Raw genomic sequence first — 14152 nt, 5'->3', positions numbered from 1 at the left:
GCCCAACAATAGAAAACTAGGCTTGTACACTCCATTACCAGTTCCTTCTCACCCTTGGGAAAGTGTTTCCATGGATTTTGTTGGAGGACTGCCTAAATCTAGGAAAGGTCATGATTATCTATATGTGGTTGTGGATAGGTTCAGAAAAATGTGTATTTTGATACCTTGTAATAAACAGATTACAGCTAAACAAACTGCAAAATTATTCTTTGAACATGTATGGGTTCATTTTGGATTACCCACTTCTATTGTATATGATCGAGACACCCGATTTGTGGGGAAGTTTTGGTCAAGTCTATGGGAGCTAATGGACACCCAACTGAAGAAAAGCACAAATTTTTATCCACAAACATCCTAAGCTTTGGGATGAAAACTTGTGTTATGTGTAGCATGCTTGCAACAGAGCCAAACAATCTTCTACACAAAGATCTCCTATTGAGACCTGTTTTGGTTTCATACCAAGGTCTCCTTTGGATTTTCTCTTTGGTAAAGATACAATGGTTGATGGACACAGTGATGTGGACAAGGCAACTAGGTTCATTGAACAGATCTAGGAGATCCACCAGGTAGTACAGGAACAACTGGAAAAGAACCAAGCCAAATACAAGGCTAGGCATGACAAGCATCAGATGGAGCATAGTTTTCAAGTTGGAGACCAGGTCTGGCTGTATATCAGCAAGGACAGGATGCAAGGTGAAGGTAAAAAGCTAAAGCCTATTAGGTATCGACCTTTTAGGATACTTGAGAAGATTGGTGAAAATTCTTTTTGCCTTGATCTACCAGCTTACATGCACATCTACTCAGTCATAAATGCAGATTGCTTGAGATTGTTTGAACCTTCAATGGTTGAGGATCCTGAAGAGCAAAGTCAATTGCCTTCTATTGATGACCTGCTACCTGAATATCTGAATGAATTGCAGGAAGACACAACCTTGGACGGGAAGGTGAGGACAACACGCAGAGGAAATGTCGAGTACCTCATAATTGGACTCAAAGGTTCGAAGTCGAGCGGTGCAAAGTGGATTGAGATTGGGCAAGTGAGACAGCAATTTCCTCACTTAGTCGATGCTTGAAAGAAAACCAACTTTTGGTGGTCCAAAAGCTTTTCAGTGGGAAGGTCGTCATCTAAATTGGATCCATCAAGAATTGTCAAAGAACTATGACTGTATCAGGTCGGGACAAATCTCTAAAAATTCCAAAACAGTGATTAAAAACACCCTGAACTAGTGGCAATGGAAGCCAGCGTGGAACAATAAGGACCTCAGTCAAAGCGTTCTAACCGAGGCCCATGGAGACTGCGCGGGAGGTCAAAGTATCCCATGGGAGGCTTCGATTGGGAAAATAAGGAGGTTTTTGATGAGCGATTAGAGCTTAGTGCTAATCACGCATTGCTGGGCAGGAAAAGTGAAAAGCGATAACGTACAAAGGCGGGACCCACGCTCTGGAAAACTGGCGGTATTGATTAGGGCGCCCACAAATGGTAAGAGGTTTTGGACGAGAGCAGGGTGACTCCATACATCAATCGATGCGTGGCAACCAGAGGTGAGAGAAAACTGCCATTAATCACGTGTTATCGGTCGAGCAGGTCAACCACACGAAACGTGTGTACGACGTTGGATTTGGGGGACCCAAATGAGACGGCTGAGATCACACCTGATGGAGGAAGCAGAATCGACGAAGGAATACTCTGCGTTTTAGAAGGATTTGGAATCTGTTTGACCACCACGGTGGAGGAAGAATGCAACCACAACATAACTAAAGAAATGAATCAATGAAGTAGGTTGCCGCCATTAGAGGAGAACATATGGCCACTCGCTGAGCATCCATGATCACGTCAAACAGGGAACTCCAAGCGCAACTGCAGAAGGTGAATCGATAGAGGCAGACGAGGAACCAAACAGACATTGGAACGAATGGCTAAAGCCATGAACAGGATAGAATACACAGTGAGAGTCAGTCAGAGTGAACCCTGGGAGGAGGACTGAACACTGAGAGACAAAAACTAGAGAAGAAGGCAGTAAAGCGAAAGAATAAAGGGACAGAGGGCCGAACTGACCAGCGGCAACATAAAGCACTAGAGAGCTTGAGAGATTCAAGCCATCCCATAGAGGAATCTGTTTGGACTGAGCACCACATTTGGCTCTTTCCACTGTAGACCAGAAGGTCACAGAGCTAGTAGGAAGAAGGAGAGTCTATGTACTCCAATGGCTTGGGGAATCCAAGTACCACCCTGCCAAGCAAACCTACTGCAGGAGAACTCACATTGAGTCCCTTCATCGTAATTATCTACTTAAAGAGACAATAAAACACGGCCACCACTGAAAGCTAGACCGGAGATGTAGCCCTGGAGAATAGGGTGAACTCCTTATTAAAATTCTTGTGTCTTTGTGTTTGCTTACTGTATTTCTCTGCTATCTTTCCATTTAAAATGTTTGTGTGTTTGCAATCTGATCGATATGTTGCTTAAATAACATAGAACATGTTGGAAATAATACTGAGAGGGGGGGTGAATCAGTATTATCAGATCAATCAAACCTTTTCAATGCTCAGAAACATATACGCTACTTCAGTTAAGTAAAACAGCGTGTACACGCTACTGTGACTAAATAAAACAGCGTATAAGAAGAAAACTCATAACTTAGTTAGCTTATTCTTCAGTTAAGTTCATCAGGACATTATTCAGCACATTAACAGTAAGCAGATGCAGTATAACAGAACGGATCAAAAGTCACACACATGAACACCAAGATATAAGGTGGAAACCCAATGTGGGTGAAAACCACCTGCTGCAAGTTATCTCTATCTTTCTTTAAGAAACTTCAGTTTACAATCTTTTGTACTGGTGCAGCCTTATACCAGTACGCAGGCTACAACCTGCAGAAGGCTACAACCTTCTCTCGTTCTCCAAACTTCCTTGGAAGGGAGCTCCAACCCCCTTTGTTCTTGTACTAGCCAAGATACTAGTACGTAGGTGCTGACCTACAATCTTCTTTTCTTCAGGTATCACCTTTCATACATTTTCAGACTTGAATATTCCTGAAGCACAACATTACAATCTGAAGACCACAATTCATTCAATTTCCACAACAGATCATTGAAGCATAAAACAACCAAACTCTGAATCACTGAACCACTGAACCCTGTCAATCACCAGTTATCAGAACACAGAGCAGACTACAGAACTCTGCAATAACTGTCAGACCCCACTGTAAACCCAAAAACAAGCTTCAAAAGATATACGCTACTTCAAGGAGCCAAACCCGCGTATACACGCTCTTTTACCGAAGCCAACCTGCGTACAGATCTAAAAATAAACTTTCTCAATTTGCAGCTGTACCAGACATTAGTTAGACCCAGAACATAGCATTGCGACAATATGCAGATCTAGAAATAAGCATAATCAACCATATCATGATAGTGCATTTCAAACCATTAGATCCCGATCTATCCTTAGATCTAGTCTTCCATCAACCAATGTGATCTCTCCTTGGCTTAGATCAAGCAACCCAGCACCTGCAAATCAGATCTCTTTCACTCTTAGATATTCAAGCCCTTGTCGAAAGATGATTTTGCCTAATGATCTTCTTCTCCTTATATAGTCTTAGGCCTAGCTCAATACCAAGAGCCAAAACCATAGTAACACAATACCATCAACTTCAAAACTAGGGATCGACACGCCCGTCGAGACACAATGGTCCGAAATCATAGGCACAACTTCCAAGGACTAACACCATATACGCGTTTTATCCTATATAAAACAGCGTATGTACGCGGATATTCTTTCTGCAACAAGCGTCCAGCATACACGCGACTTACCCACCATAAATCCGCGTGTATACGCTCATATCCCTTCCGTAACCTGCGTATACCAACTTTTCTGTAGGACAAACAATCTTCAACAACAGGATGAAGCATCAACTACTCCCAGCTTTTGTCTGAGATATTCAAAAGTTTCCCTGGGCAGTGGTTTTGTGAGAATATCAGCAACTTGCTCCTTAGAAGGAACATACTCCAACTTGACCTTCTGCTCAAGCACTTGTTCCCGAAGAAAATGGTACTTGATTGGTATGTGCTTGGTCTTTGAGTGCATGACAGGATTCTTTGAAATGCTGATTGCACTTGTATTATCACATAAGATAGAGACAGGTGGAGTGCAAGTGATTTGAAAGTCCTGCAAGGTCTGCATCATCCAAAGAAGTTGTGTGCAACAAGATGCTGCAGCCACATATTCTGCTTCAGCTGTAGATAAGGCAATCGAACTTTGTTTCTTGCTGAACCAAGATACTAATCTAGAACCCATGAAGAAAGCACCTCCACTTGTGCTTTTCCTATCATCCACACTTCCAGCCCAATCTGCATCTGTGTAAGCATGAAGAGTGAGATCAGTATTTCTAGGATACCATAAGCCATAGTTTTGGGTCCCTTGAAGATATTTGAAGATTCTTTTGACTGCCTGAAGATGAGTTTCCTTTGGGTTGGCTTGAAATCTTCCAACCATTCCTACTGCATGTGTAATATCTGGTCGAGTACCTGTCAAATAAAGCAAACTCCCAATCATGGATCTATAAGTGGGTTGGTGAACTGCTGCTGATTCATTATTTGCACTGAGGCTGCATCCTGTAACCATGGGTGTACATACTGGTTTTGACTCTTCCATGCCATACTTCTTCAAGATCTGCTTGAGGTATTTGGTTTGAGACAAGAACATACCTCCTTCATTTTGTTGGATTTGCAATCCAAGAAAATATGTCAATTCTCCAAGAAGTGACATTTCGAATTCTTTCTGCATAACCAAGGCAAAGTTTTGACTCATGGTCTCTTCATTGCTGCCAAAAATAATATCATCTACATAAACAACAAGGATTAGCAATTTGTTATTTTCAACTTTTATATAGAGATTGCTATCTGCTGATCCTTTTGAAAAGCCTTGTTGGTGAAGATATTTGTCCAAGCGATAGTACCAAGCCCTTGGAGCTTGTTTGAGCCCATAGAGTGCCTTTTTCAATCTGCATACAAGGTTTGGATCATTTCCAAGAATGAACCCATCTGGCTGCTCAATATATACTTCTTCTTCTAAGTCTCCATTTAGGAAGGCTGATTTCACGTCCATTTGAAATACCTTGAAGTTTTGAAAGCTTGAGAGAGCAAGGAACATTCGGATGGCCTCTAGTCTTGCCACAGGAGCAAAGGTCTCTTCAAAATCTATTCCTTCTTGCTGTGCATACCCTTTACAAACAAGTCTGGCCTTGTTTCTAATTACTTCTCCATTTTCATTTAACTTATTCTTGAAGACCCATTTTGTTCCTATTACATTCTTATCTTTTGGTCTAGGAACTAATTCCCAAGTGTTGTTCCTTTCGATTTGCTCAAGTTCTTCATCCATTGCTTTGACCCAACATTCATCTTTGCATGCTTCTTTCACATTTTGTGGTTCAATGGAGGAGAGTAGAGCCAAGTAGCTTGAAGCTTCTGCAAGTGTCCTTCTTGTTTGTACTCCTGCTTCTTTCTGCCCCACAATCTGAGTTTCTGGATGATTCTTTTGGACATATCTGGATGGAGTCTTCTCTTCTATTCTTGTCTGCTCCTCTGGTTCTTCTTGAGATTCTTCTTCTTCATCATTTCGCCTTTGAGAGTAACCTTCATCTTCTTCAATGTCTTCATGATGAACTTGCCTAGGAATATATCCCTTCTCATCAACCACTATATCAATACTGTCAACAATTCTGCCAAGTCTTTTATTGTAGCACTTGTATGCTTTGCTATGTGGAGAATAACCAAGAAGAATGCCCTCATCTGCTCTAGGTTCAAGTTTGCCAAGTTGCTCATCAGTATTCTTAATATAACATTTGCTCCCAAAGATTTTGAAATGCTTCACGGAAGGAGTTTTACCACTCCAAAGCTCATGAGGTGTTTGAGTGCTGTTTACTCGGACATTTGTTTTGTTAAGAATGATAACAGCAGCATGTGCAGCTTCACCCCAGAAGGTTGCAGGAGTACCTGATTCATCGAGCATAGCACGAGCCATTTGTTGGATAGTTCTGTTCATTCTTTCCACAACCCCATTTTGCTGAGGAGTTCTAGCTGTAGAGAATTCTCTTCTTATCCCATGTTCATCGCAGAAATCGAAAAATTCATTTGATGTGAACTCCCCACCTCTGTCAGATCTGAGGCACTTAATTTTGTGTCCTGATTCATTTTCAGCCAATGCTTTGAAGGATTTGAATTTTTCGAATGCTTCATCTTTGTGCTTCATAAGCCCTAACCAAACAAACCTTGAGAAATCATCAATGAATAATATCAGATATTCTTCTCCTCGAGGTGTCCTTTTCCTAAATGGACCACATACATCTGTATGGACTAGCTCAAGAGGCAAGCTAGCTGATCCTTCCTTTTCTGGAAAGTTAGTTCTGGTTTGCTTTCCAAACTGACAAGATTTGCATATAGTGTTGTCTGGAATTTTGATATCTGGAAGATCGCGAACTGCCTGATATTTGCATGCTTTTCTTATTTGTGAGAAGCTTAGATGTCCCAACCTTCGATGCCATAGCCAGTGCTCTTCATCCTTGCTAAGATAGCATTGTTGTTGTCCTTCTTCAAATATGTACAGATTATTTGGAGTTCTTTTGCCTTTGAGAACTGTTTTACCTGTATCAAGATCACGAACAAGACATCCATTCGATCTGAAAATAACCTCGGTTTTTTGATCACACATCTGACTGACACTTAGAAGATTATGCTTCAATCCATCAACATACAAAACATTTCCAGCCTTGACCTTTTCTTTCAAAGGAGCAATACCTTTTCCTTTTATAGTTGCAGGAGTATCATTTCCAAAAGAAACTTTCTTTCCCTTTTCTAAAGTAGAATAAGATTCAAGTTTTTCTTTATCACCTGTCATATGTTTCGAACATCCACTGTCAATGTACCATAGATTTTCCTGTCCTTCTGCATAAAACGCTATCCCACATCTTTCTGTCTGAGGTTCCTTTATTTTCCATTTTTTGGTGCTCGTGGCTTGTTCCTTTTTCTCCTGAAACCTGCTCCTGCATTCAGATTCTTTATGACCAAAATTATTGCAAATAGAACATTCAACTTCATTTTCAAGAACCGAAAAGTTGTTATAGGTCCTCTTTGTAATCCCTGTCATACTTCTTTGTTTTTGAGCTTCCCTAGTCATGATTGTTTTATATGCAACACATTGAGCTGCTTTGTGACCAAAGTTATGGCAAGAAAAGCATTGTCCATTGAAGAAGCTTCTGCGGTTATTGAATCTACCAGCCAACTGATTGTAATTTCTATTTTCATCTATTCTTGTGCCAAACTGAGAAGATTTTACCTGTGGTTGGTTGTAGCTTTTGTTCACCCTTAAGAAGGATTGTCCCTGATAGTTTCTGTTTGTAATTCGTCCCTGCTTTACCTGATTATCTTCATTGTTCTTCTGCTCATTTCTTCTTGCTGCATCAAGATAATTCTTTGAGGTGGATGCTTTAGAGGTTTCTCCATTATAGCCCAAACCTGTCTTGTTTAGAGGAGACCGCTGCACATTGATAATCTCATCCAAAGTTTCAGATCCTTTGACAAACTTAAGATTAATAGCTTTTGTTTTCTCAATTTCTTTTCTGAGACCAACAATTTCACCTTCTAGTTTTTCAAGATGTTTTTCCTTTTCATCAATTTGAAATTGCAAAGTATCAATGATCACACTCTTTTCTTCTATGCATCTCTTGAGTCTAGTAATTTCATTATAGAGATTATCCACATCTACAGCATCCTCATAATCATCATCTTCAAATGCCATTAATAGCTTATATTTATTACCTTGTTCATCTTCATCACTGTTTGATAAGCCATCACTATCTTCATGGGTGTAGTAGCTTTTCTTATTTGCACTTTGTTTCTTATTCCATCTAGCAGGTTCTTTTCCTTTATCTTTATTAGGACATTTTGCAGCATAATGACCTACTCTTCCACAAGCAAAGCATTTGAAAGGTAGCTTACCTCTGAACCTTCCAGCACCCCTTTGAAGATTTCTAACAAAATTTGATTCTTCTTCCTCTTCTTCTGGAACATGGCTTGCCTCATAGTAATCTTCTTTTCCTGATGCCTTAAAAGCAGCTTCCCTTCTGTCTGATGGACCTCCCTTTCTCATTTCATAAGCAGTTAGAATTCCATGTAACTGAGACATAGTGAGAACTTTGAGATTTTCCTTTTCTTCTATTGCAGATACTTTAGATTCAAACTTGGGGGATAATGATCTTAGAATCTTTGAAACTACTATAGTCTCTTTTATTTCTTCACCCAAATTTTTCATACAATTAACAATCTCGTCTACCCGAAGAAAATAATTTGCCACACTTTCATCATTATACATCTTGAGAGTCTCATATTGAATCCTGAGAGTTTGAAGTTTAGCTTCCTTTACCTGTTCATCTCCTTCATAGCTAGTGATCATTTTGTCCCATATCTCTTTTGCTGATTTGAAGTGCATGACCTTCATGAATTCTGTTTGGGATATACTTCCTAATAGAGTACTGACTGCTTTTGCATTTGTTTCATATGTCTTTTTCTCAGCTGGATCTGTAGGAGTAACTGAAGGAAAAGCATAGCCTGTTTCTACAATGTTCCAAACTTCTGTACCAAGAGATTGAAGATATGCAGTAACTCTTACCTTCCAATAATTGAAATTTGTTCCATCAAAAACCGGTGGCCTGATTGATGCTTCTTTCTCGTAGTTGCTCATGATGAATGATCTACCTTCAAGCGATCAAGCTTCCCTGAAGGACCTGCTCCGATACCAATTGTTGGAAATAATACTGAGAGGGGGGGTGAATCAGTATTATCAGATCAATCAAACCTTTTCAATGCTCAGAAACATATACGCTACTTCAGTTAAGTAAAACAGCGTGTACACGCTACTGTGACTAAATAAAACAGCGTATAAGAAGAAAACTCATAACTTAGTTAGCTTATTCTTCAGTTAAGTTCATCAGGACATTATTCAGCACATTAACAGTAAGCAGATGCAGTATAACAGAACGGATCAAAAGTCACACACATGAACACCAAGATATAAGGTGGAAACCCAATGTGGGTGAAAACCACCTGCTGCAAGTTATCTCTATCTTTCTTTAAGAAACTTCAGTTTACAATCTTTTGTACTGGTGCAGCCTTATACCAGTACGCAGGCTACAACCTGCAGAAGGCTACAACCTTCTCTCGTTCTCCAAACTTCCTTGGAAGGGAGCTCCAACCCCCTTTGTTCTTGTACTAGCCAAGATACTAGTACGTAGGTGCTGACCTACAATCTTCTTTTCTTCAGGTATCACCTTTCATACATTTTCAGACTTGAATATTCCTGAAGCACAACATTACAATCTGAAGACCACAATTCATTCAATTTCCACAACAGATCATTGAAGCATAAAACAACCAAACTCTGAATCACTGAACCACTGAACCCTGTCAATCACCAGTTATCAGAACACAGAGCAGACTACAGAACTCTGCAATAACTGTCAGACCCCACTGTAAACCCAAAAACAAGCTTCAAAAGATATACGCTACTTCAAGGAGCCAAACCCGGGTATACACGCTCTTTTACCGAAGCCAACCTGCGTACAGATCTAAAAATAAACTTTCTCAATTTGCAGCTGTACCAGACATTAGTTAGACCCAGAACATAGCATTGCGACAATATGCAGATCTAGAAATAAGCATAATCAACCATATCATGATAGTGCATTTCAAACCATTAGATCCCGATCTATCCTTAGATCTAGTCTTCCATCAACCAATGTGATCTCTCCTTGGCTTAGATCAAGCAACCCAGCACCTGCAAATCAGATCTCTTTCACTCTTAGATATTCAAGCCCTTGTCGAAAGATGATTTTGCCTAATGATCTTCTTCTCCTTATATAGTCTTAGGCCTAGCTCAATACCAAGAGCCAAAACCATAGTAACACAATACCATCAACTTCAAAACTAGGGATCGACACGCCCGTCGAGACACAATGGTCCGAAATCATAGGCACAACTTCCAAGGACTAACCACCATGGACCAAAGGAACCTTTCCACATACACGCGCTTTTTATGAATCGAACTAGCGTGTACACGCGACTTGGGCTTAACGAAACGGCGTGTATGAGCTTCCTTGGCATGCTGTACTGAGATCTGTCTTCTGATTAAGATGCCATCACTTGTACCAACCTCTGAGCACTTGTACCATCCTCTGAGTGAGTTGCCATCAAGGACAACACTTGAATCATAATGCCAACAGAACACACACCAACACATGAGTTTGTAATACCTTTAAACAATAAATCTTTAACTGATGTCACTCATAGGGTGAATATCAGATCGAGGGAGAAGCATGCAATTCCAGAAGAATCTTTTGTTTGAGTTGGGAATTCTTACAAAGGTATAAGTGATCTTTGTACCATAACGAATCATTTTTCTAGCTAAATATATCATATGTATTTGAATCTTGTTGTAACTTTCGAATAAGTGCCCACACTTCTTCATCATTCCTCCATTCCCCCTTTGCTTTGTTTATCCAATCTCGTTGGATAATAGAAATGGTGCACAACAATGCTTCTACATCCTCATCCTTTCTTGAGAGTGCATCTTCCACAACATTTTTCTTCACTTTTTTGTAGATGATTTCAAAGTCATAAGCCAAATCTTGTTGACCCAATTTTTTTGTTCTTCAGAGGATAATCTTTGTTCTAAAAAGTGTTTAAGGCTATCTTGATCCGTTTTTACCTTGAAGTGTCTTCCCATTAGGTAGGGTCGCCATTTCTTAAGTGCATCTAGTATTGCCAACATTTCCTTCTCATAAATAGCTATGTGTAAATACTCTCCCTTGATTGGACGGCCTTTCGAAAGAAATGGGTCTTTCATCCTGCATTAAAGCAACACCAATTCCATTTCCTGAAGCATAACATTCCACAATAAAGGTTTTTATGAATTCTGGTGTAGCTAAACCAATGCTTGGCACATTGCCTCTTTAAGATGTTCTAAGGCCTTTGTTGCTTCTGGAGTCCATGAAAATGCATCTTTCTTCAATAATGTTGTTAGAGGTGCTACAATTTTCCCATAATTCTCAGTGACCTTGCAGTAATACCTTGTCAACCTAAGAAATCCTTGAAAATGCTTTACGGATGTGGCGATTTTCCATTCCTTAATGGCTTTAATTTTGCTAGGGTCTACCTTAACTCCTTCATGAGATAAAATATGACCCAGATATTCCACCTCTTGTACTCCAAAGAAACATTTGGATCCTTTTGCATATAATTGTTTCTCCTCCAATAGTTGTAGCACCCTCTCAACAAGTTCAATGTGATCCTTCCAAGACTTGTTGTAGATTAGTATATCATCAAAAAATAGTAACACAAATAGGAAGGGTTTGAAAATGGAATTCATCAAACCTTGAAATGTAGAAGGTGCATTGGTAAGGCCAAAAGGCATGACAAAAAATTCATAGTGACACTCATGAGTTCTAAAGGCTATTTTTGGAATTTCTTCAGTCTTCAATCTGATTTGATGATATCCTGAATGAAGATCCAACTTGGTGAAATAAATTGATCCATGCAATTCATCCAATAATTCGTCAATGATCGGAATGGGAAACTTATCTTTAAAAGTGAGCTTGTTGAGCTCCCTATAATCCGGACACATCTGCCATGATCCATCCTTTTTGTGCACCAATACTACTAGAGCAGAGAAAGAACTTTGGCTAGGTTGAATTATACCAGCGTCTAGCATTTCTGCAACCATACGTTCAATTTCACTCTTTTGGGAATAGAGATATCTGTACGGCCTGATGTTTGGAGGAACACTTCCTAGAATCAAATGAATAGCATGATCGTGATCACGAATAGGAGGGAGACCTTTTCAGATGATTTCTCTTAAGGGGAATTATCTTGTTTCTTGTTTTTCCCTTTCATCTTGCCTCCTGGTTGCTTTTTATTTTTTCCTTTGCTACATGACACGACATTACTTTCTGAAGAAAGAGTGTTTTTGATGCATTGGTAGTTTGATTGGTAATGGAAAGAGTTTGACGAGATGGTCTTCCTATCGTTTACGTGCTCAAATAACCGATCACACCGTTGCGAGCATGAGTTTCCTTGCTTGATTTTCGACGAGGAGGAACAATGAAAGCTGGTCAGGGTGCATTAGGATTTTTGTCGTAGAGCATGCCAGATTGTGTGTAAGTCAAATCCAAGTATTGGGCTCAAGCAATTACTTGTTCTTCTGTGACAACTCCACCTTTCGTCACATCCTGGGTGATTGATGGCAACAAGGATTTTATGAACCACTTAGCCGAAAGCCGATTAGGAACATATGTCTTAACCATTCAACGCTCATGCCGCCATTCATGAATATGATCTAATATATGGTTAGTAGTAGTGTGTTTAAAGTTGGTTATGAGTTCCATTCTAGTCTTGAATTTGATAGGTAGCTGGAAGTGGGTCAGAAATGTGGTGGCTAAAGTCGTATAGTTGTTCAAAGAAGCTCGTGGTTGTTGATAACCAAGTTGAATTTGCAGTTGTCCATAACCTGTAAAACCTTGTTGACCAGAACCTTGGTACTCTTGATACTATCCAAAACCAGGTTCAGCCTATTGGGCAAATCGAAATTGGGGTTGGAATTGCTAGAATTGAGGCTATTGAATTTGGGGTTGTCGTGGTTGTTGAATCAACTATTGTTGTTTTTGGTACAACTATTGTTGATTTAACAATTGTTGTTGCCCATCAATCAAAGGTTGGCCAGGTTATGAATAAACTATACTAGTGTAATCTTGAGTCAGTGCAAATAAGGGTATACTAGCCTAAGGTTGTTGAACCACGGACACAAGTGGTAGTTGTATGAGACATTAGAAACTTGAATTTCTTGACCTGAAACTTGTGGTTGTGAGGTATAAGGACTAGTCTGTACTGGTTGAAATACAACAATTTAAACTTGTCACTGTGGTACAGTAGTAACAACAAGGGTAGTAGGAATAACTGACACAGTTTGCATTGGTTGTGTTGGATACACAAGCCTTGGTTGAACTACCATTTTTGGTTTCCATTGACAAACTTGAATTCCAGGTTGACCTGAATACTCTAAGACACTACCATATGATGGTCCTCCATAGGGAGGATAAGTTGAATAAGCATATTGCTCTCCATATGGTGGCAATCCAATATGTAATGGATACATAGGTCTTTGTTAACTAGATTGTCCAACTTGATATTGATATGCATGATCAAACTGTTGAGTTCCTGTTAAAGAAGAGCTAGGTAAAATTCTGGATGAGGACATCCTCATGTAGAAGCAACCCTTTAGTGGGTTCTAGATAAAGATTGATAACCAACCGGGACGTATGATTCACCATATAGGTGCGACTCAGGTGTGGTAGAAAACATCGAAGAGGTTGTAACAGAGGATTCTGCCACAGCTGCATCAGATCATATAGCCTGGGATGTTGACGATTGTTCAACCATAGTTAACTGACCCAAAAGTTGTCTGAAAGAATAGATGAGTACTTGGAAAGAGGCAGGATCAAATGGAGTAGTAAAATGAGGAGTATGAGGGTAAAGATAAAGCCCAGTTCTGAAGTGGAATGGGGTTCCAAATGTAGAATCTTCTTCGAATTCTTCCTCAACAACAATTAAACCAAGTGGGAGAACTTCATCGTCTGGTCTGTAAAAGATTTATGGTGTTGATAAAGTGGAAGTTTTAGTAGTTACTGATGTCTGAGGGGTAACCGGTTGATCGTCTTCCAGTAAAGTAACAACTTCTAAATGTTCAAATTCTAAGTTCAGATGTTCTGGTAAAAGACTAACACTTTCAGAAATATGTTCCTGAACAACTTCAAGTTCAGATGTAACTTTTGTTTGAACTGTGATAGGTTTTGGATTAACTTCTAGTTGAACTGATTCAAGTTCAGAAGTAATTCCTTGTCGAGACACATCAAGTTGAGGATCAACTTATTTTTGAACAACTTCGGATACTGTTTCACTAGGATCAGTACTAATGTCCTCAAGTAATTGTGAAACTTCTTCTTCAGAATGGATGTACCAAAAATGGTTGGAGTAACTAGAGTCTCATAACTTACATAAATAGATGATTAAGGTAATCCAACTGAGCAACTAGGAGTTCTTGATG

This window comes from Pinus tabuliformis, chromosome 1_1 (assembly GCF_031772625.1).
Source record: "Pinus tabuliformis cultivar Carrire ecotype Pingquan chromosome 1_1, CPIR1, whole genome shotgun sequence".
NCBI lineage: Eukaryota > Viridiplantae > Streptophyta > Pinopsida > Pinales > Pinaceae > Pinus > Pinus tabuliformis.
Note: the sequence above shows the minus strand (reverse complement) of the source record.